The following is a 6,402-nucleotide window of genomic DNA, read 5'->3' on the forward strand; positions in this document are numbered from 1 at the left end:
TGGCACCTTTGATGGAAAAGGTGATTAAAGTTATTGTAGAGGTAGTAGAAAGTGCTCCAGCTGTTCCTGTTCACTTTAACTAAACTCCACACTACACAACTACAAGTTACACAATCTGTAGTTGTTGAGGTACTGAGAGCCCAGAGGCAAAAGCAAAGTTGGAGTGTTTTCTATTAAAGCAAATAGTGTTGGGCCTTGAATTGGCAATGATGGCACTAAGTACCTGTGTATTACCCACCAAAGTTGAAAGGGGCATTTCTTTGTATAGCAGTTCTTCCAGTGGATGTCTTAAAGGTAGGAATGAAAGTATGCAAGTACTGTTGTTTGAACTACATTCTCAACTGAGCCAATATTGAAACTGTTAGTCCAAGTCTGATATGTATGTATGCTAGTGAGTCACAGTATTAGCAAATTCAAAAACAAAACCAGTGGTGGCTGTCACCTGGCTTCATGGGATGCTGCTTCATGTGGTATCAGTAAGGGTGACGGGTAAGCTGCCTATAATCTCTAGAGGTAGTTTAGTAGCAGTGTCACTCAAGTTTAACTTTGGTGCACTCTGTAAATATTTGTTGACTAAATGAATTACAATATAAGACATATTTGCCTGATGTATTTGTATTATCCACTGGTGTCCATTGCTTTGGAGTACAGAGATGATATCTTATTTACCTTTATTCTCCCACTGGCAAATAAAATTCTTAAAATAGTATGTATTAAGAATAAATATTCTTAAAATAGTATGATATCTTATTTACCTTTATTCTCCCACTGGCAAATAAAATTCTTAAAATAGTATGTATCTTAAAATAAAATTCTTAAAATAGTATGCATTGGATATAAGTATGTATAGTAAACTGGACCTTCTCTTTGCAGAATTTTAGTAGAGTCACTTAAAATAAGTAATTTAATCATCTATATTTCAGAACTCCTTCAATTAGTAACATATAATTCCCTGGAGTAAATAGACCCTGCCTTTCTTTTCAGTTAAGATTCTGATAGCCAGGGAATAGTAACCAGAATACTAGCTCTCCTTGCAGAATGTGTTATTGAAAGAAGCTGATTTGGGTTTGAGAAAAATCTACCAAGCAAATGAAAACAGAAAAAAAAGCAGGGGTTGCAGTCCTAATTTCAGACAAAACAGATGCTAAACCAAAAAGCCAAAAAAAGACAAAGAGTGTCATTATTTAGTAGTAAAAGGTTTAATTCGAGAAGAAGACCTAACCGTCCTAAATATATATGTACCCAACACATATTCTTAAAGCAAGTTCTTACAGACCTTGCTTTATGGATACGTGTTGGGTGCATATATATTTATGGAACACACAAATTCATAAAGCAAGTTCTGAGAGACTTTCAAAGAGATTTAAACCCCCACACAGTCATAGTGGGAGACATATTTCATGTTATGACCAATATATATGAAATTTCAGACCTAAGTTTTTTATCATTATTACTATTTTTTTTGAGATGGAGTCTTGCCCTGTCTCCCAGGCTGGAGTGCAATGGCACAATCTCAACTCACTGCAACCCCCACCTCCCAGGTTCAAGTGATTCTCCTGACTCAGCCTCCTGAGTAGCTGGGATTATAGGCATGCACCACCATGTCCGGCTAATTTTTGTATTTTTAGAAGAGATGTGGTTTCGCCATGTTGTCCAGGCTGGTCTTGAACTCCTGGCCTCAAGCAATCCACCCACCTCAGCCTCCCAAAGTGCTGGGATTACAGGTGTGAGCCACCGTGCCTGGTGCAAAGGTAAAATTATATCATAGATACAAAAATATATACCTTGTAAATCCAAAGATCTGCTATAGCATAGAGCTACAACAGTTTGCCTATTATCCACAAGAAGAACCTCTAAGTACACCACAACATTCATAAGCCTATGGGCATCAATTTTGTGTCAGGTTGTCTTATAGATTTATTACAAAAGCATTTTTTTTCTCTGCCTCATGTTGCCTGGCTCTACTCTTTGCCCAGTAATATTTGAATGTGTCTCAATTGCCTCTATAAAATATACATTTTTAAATTTCTATTTTGACATTTTTGTGCTATTTGGTTTTGTTAGTCAACTCTTATTTTTTACCAGCTTTGTTGAGGTCGAATTGATATACAAATAACTGCACATATTCAATGAGTACAATTTGAGGAGTTTGTGCACATGCAAATACCTTTAATACTATCATCACAATCAACATAATAGACATATCTAACACCTACCAAATTTCCTTTGTGTCCCTTTGTGTTACTTTACGTTTGTTTTTGCAGTACTAACACAACACAAAATCTATCCTCTTAAATTTTGAAGTGCACAGTACTATTTTGTTAACTATAGGTGCTACATTGTATAGCAGATCTCTAGAATTTATTCATCTAGCATAATAGAATCTTTCTACCAATGGAAAAACAACTTTCCATTTCCCCTATACCACCTCCCACCCCTGGAAACCACAATTGTATTCTCTGTTTCCATGATTTTGACTATTTTAGATGCATTCTGTAGGTGGAATCATGCAGTATTTGGCCTTCTGTGACCAGATTATTTCACTTAACATAATGTCCTTTAGGTTCATACATGTTATTGCATATGATGGAATTTCTTTCTTTTTCAAGGCTGAATAATATCCCATCGTATGTATATACCACATTTTAAAATCTTCATCTGTCAACGGAAACTTCGCTTGTTTCCATACCTTGTCTATTGTGAGTAAGGCTATAATGAACATGGGAGTTCAGATATCTCTTCAAAGTTCTGATTTCAGTTCTTTCAGTATATGTGTTAAAGTGCTGTATTAGTTTACTAGAGCTGCCATTACAAGAGTATCACAGACTGAGTAGATTAAACCGAAATTTATTTTCTCACAGTTCCGGAAGCTAGAAATCCAAGATCAAAGTGTCAGCAGGTTTGGTTTCTCCTGAGACTTCTTTTCTTGGCTTGTTGATGGCCGGCTTACCTTCTTCCTTTGTCTTCACATGGTCTTTCCTCTGTATGTGTCTATGTGTCACAGACTCCTGTTCTCATAGGAATACAAGTCATACTGGATTAGGGCCCACCCTAGTGACTTTATCTAATGTCAATTGTTTATTTAAATTTCTATATCCAAATACAGTCACATTCTGAGGGACTAGGGATTAAGACTTCAACATACAAATTTGAAGGAAGGAGACATAATTCAGTCCATAACAACTACTGTGATAGAAATGTACTAGAGCATTCCAGGTTAGTTGAAATTAAATGGAGTTTACAGGTTAGGTTTTTGGGTTAGTTGATATTAAATGGAATCCTAGAAAATGAAAAGGAGTTAGCTAAAAGATAACAATAGGGAGTAGTTGAGAAAGTAGAAAGGGCATATTAGGTAGAAGTAATAGCATATACACCAGTTCTTTCAGAATGCTATGGGTAATGCATTATAAAGATAAAAAGGGCGTGTGGCTATTTAGTGAACAGTTGGATAAACAGGTCTGGATCTATTTTCTTGTTTCTCTTCCTACCCTTTACACCCTTTAATTTTCTGAAAAAAACTGCAATCTTAAAATTACAATTCTAGGTTCATCTCACTCATACTAGTAGTTCCAGTTATTTCAACTATACTAGTAATGTCTGTTTTTCTAGACCTATCTCAAACTTCTCCGTTGACTTCCCGGCCATTTAGTAAGCTGCCATTTAGCTGTCAGTGTTTGAATGTCCCAAGGATACCCCAAAGTGAAAACTAAAAATTTTAATTTGAAAAGTCTCTCTCTCTCTCTCTCTCTCTTTCTCTTTCTCTTTCTCTCTCTCTCCCCAAATCTGCTCCTTCTTGAGAATTCATTTTCTTATCAATGGTACCCCCATTTACTGAATAACTTAAACCATAGTTACTCAGGTATGGTTCTAGACTATTTATTTTTCCACACTCATCGCAAGTCAATCATTAAATCTTATGGGTTCTACTTAAATGGTTTTAAATCTATCTCTACCACACCATCCCGAGACATTTTGCTGAATAATTGACTACTGGTTCCAGCAGTGATCTGATTTGGATTGATTGAGATCATGTATTCCACCAAGGCACATGGATAAAGAGTTCTGAACTCTGAATGCGTATATGATTATGATATTAATTTTTTCTCCAAATTCCTGGTTTAATAAGGACCTGTTTATTTTGAGGAAAAAAGGTCCCAAATATCGGTTGTTCACAAAAATATCCCACAGTATCAACTTTAGAGAACAAATCTTAAAACAATAACACTGATTACTTTTCTAAAAAAATACATTTAACATGCCAACTCTCATTCACAAAAACACATTGTTACATTTGTGTTGAACTGCCTCACACAGCAAACTTATGTGAGAATATAACATATGTACTTTTAACTCAAGGACGGTTTCCGGTGCTAATCAAATAAATGAGATTGACCCTGCAGTTAGGGAAGCAACTACTGAATTTATGTATGAATGAAAAGAACTGTACTCAATGCATAACAAGAGATTATTTTGGAGACAGTTGATAACCATACATTCTTTTTATTGTTAAGTCATAAATAGGATTAAAAATTAAAAGCATAAATTACAAGGTAAGACTACAAAACTACAAAGAGCGTCAAAGGAAGTGAAATGGGACTAGGCACAGGGCAATATGAATTAATGAACATGGGAAGGGCAAGGATGGTGAGAACAGTGGGCATGCACTGAAGGTATTAGGGGAGAGAATTTGGTGAAAGAGCTGATCTTACAAGCACCTAGGTAAAGAAATAATTGGATGATGTTTCTAAACCCCACAATGTGCTTCAGAGTCATCCTCGCCATTGGCATAGTCTTTGCCATCTTCTCCTTCCTCATACTCTTGTTCATCATCCTTGATTAACTCCACCTGGTCATCCCCCATCTTCATTATCATCATGATCCAGTAGGTCCCCTCAGCAGAGTCATCTGCGTCCCCCTCAGACTCCATCTTCACATTAGTCTTATCTTGCTTCGGTGATCTGCTGCTCTGCTACTCTTCTGACTTATTCTTCATCTCTAATGCTGGTTTGCTCTGTTCCTTTTCACTTTTCTTCATGTTTTTCAATAGAAAATACACGTTTTGCTTTATCTGGGTCAATTCCTTCTTCACAGCCTAAACGTCACCTCCTTTCAACTTTCCAGACTTGGGAGATCCCCTTGTCCACACAGAATTAAAGCCACTTTCGCCCCTTTGTGAGGTGTTTTCTAATGTACTCTGGCCTCTTGAGGACAAACAGCCCGAGCAATGGGAGGAGGAGGAGGAACACGTGCTAGGTAACTGTACATCCTATCATAATAACCCCATCGAAAGTCATAGTCCATGTCAAAAGAGGAGCCATACATCTCTGCTGCAGATCATTTTACACCTGCTTTTCCTCACTTTGCTTTTGGCTCTGCAGCCAGACTAATATTAAAGCCTGGCCAGCAATCATTCTGCCATTCTCCCCTGCCACAGCAGCCTGGGTATCTCTCATTAACATACTGAACAAAGACAAAGCCCTTATGAACAGAGCAACCCACAATTTTGTCATACTACAAAAAGATTGCCTCCACTTCGGACTTCTTGAACTCAAGAGATCTGAGATTCTCAATAAACACACAGGAATTTCTGGAATGAGGATCTGTCTTGTTGGTAACATTGCTAGCCATTGTGTTTGTAAGGTTTCTCCCAAAGCCAGAACTAGGATGGGGGAAGGAGAAGAGATTTGATTCTGAGTCTCCTACTCCCAGGTTCTATGTGGAGAAGGCTACTACTGCTCCAGGTTGGCAATGCAGCCACAACCTCTCAGTCTTTTTTGCTTCACAAAATGGCCAGAACTTAATTATTATTAATGATTAGAATTTATGAAATGCACATGATGTGAATATTATCTCACAGTTGAATAGTACCTCTATTTTGAAGAAGGTACTGAAGCCTAGATATGTTAAATAATTTGCCCAAAGTCACATAGCTGGAAAAGCAAAGCTGGAACTTAAAGTCAAATCATCCTGGTTTTGAAGCTCATGCTCTATTCACTAATCAAGACATCTACCATAATTATCACTATGTATGAAATGTTCCCAATGGGGAAACAATTTTATGCCAATGGAAAAACTAAGCTTCTTCTAATTTTAATAGTAGAGTATATTATTGTAATTCTAGAAAAGCAGTATTTTTTTTCTAAACTAAGCCTTGTTTATTGTATCTGTGCTACAGAAATTTGCCATCTTATATTTAGCCAATGAGTCACCATGAAGAATATAATTTACAATATTGATGATTTCTTAATAAATGTATCAGTTCAAATGCCTTAAAATTGGAAATTAGTTTTTCCATGGTGGAGGAATAAAAATGGTATATAATATACATAGATGAGGAATAGCAATTTTCACAGCCAAGAATCCCCAACTTTATTGAGAATAATCTCCCCTTAAATTAATCTT

General features: G+C 36.6%; 1 pseudogene; it reads right to left on the reverse strand.

The window, feature by feature from the left end:
* Positions 1 to 4,744: 4,744 nt before the first annotated feature.
* Positions 4,745 to 5,631, reverse strand: LOC116811441 (heterogeneous nuclear ribonucleoproteins C1/C2-like; annotated as a pseudogene).
* Positions 5,632 to 6,402: the final 771 nt, after the last annotated feature.

This window comes from Hylobates moloch, unplaced genomic scaffold, assembly GCF_009828535.3.
Source record: "Hylobates moloch isolate HMO894 unplaced genomic scaffold, HMol_V3 SCAFFOLD_7, whole genome shotgun sequence".
In the NCBI taxonomy this organism is placed as follows: domain Eukaryota; kingdom Metazoa; phylum Chordata; class Mammalia; order Primates; family Hylobatidae; genus Hylobates; species Hylobates moloch.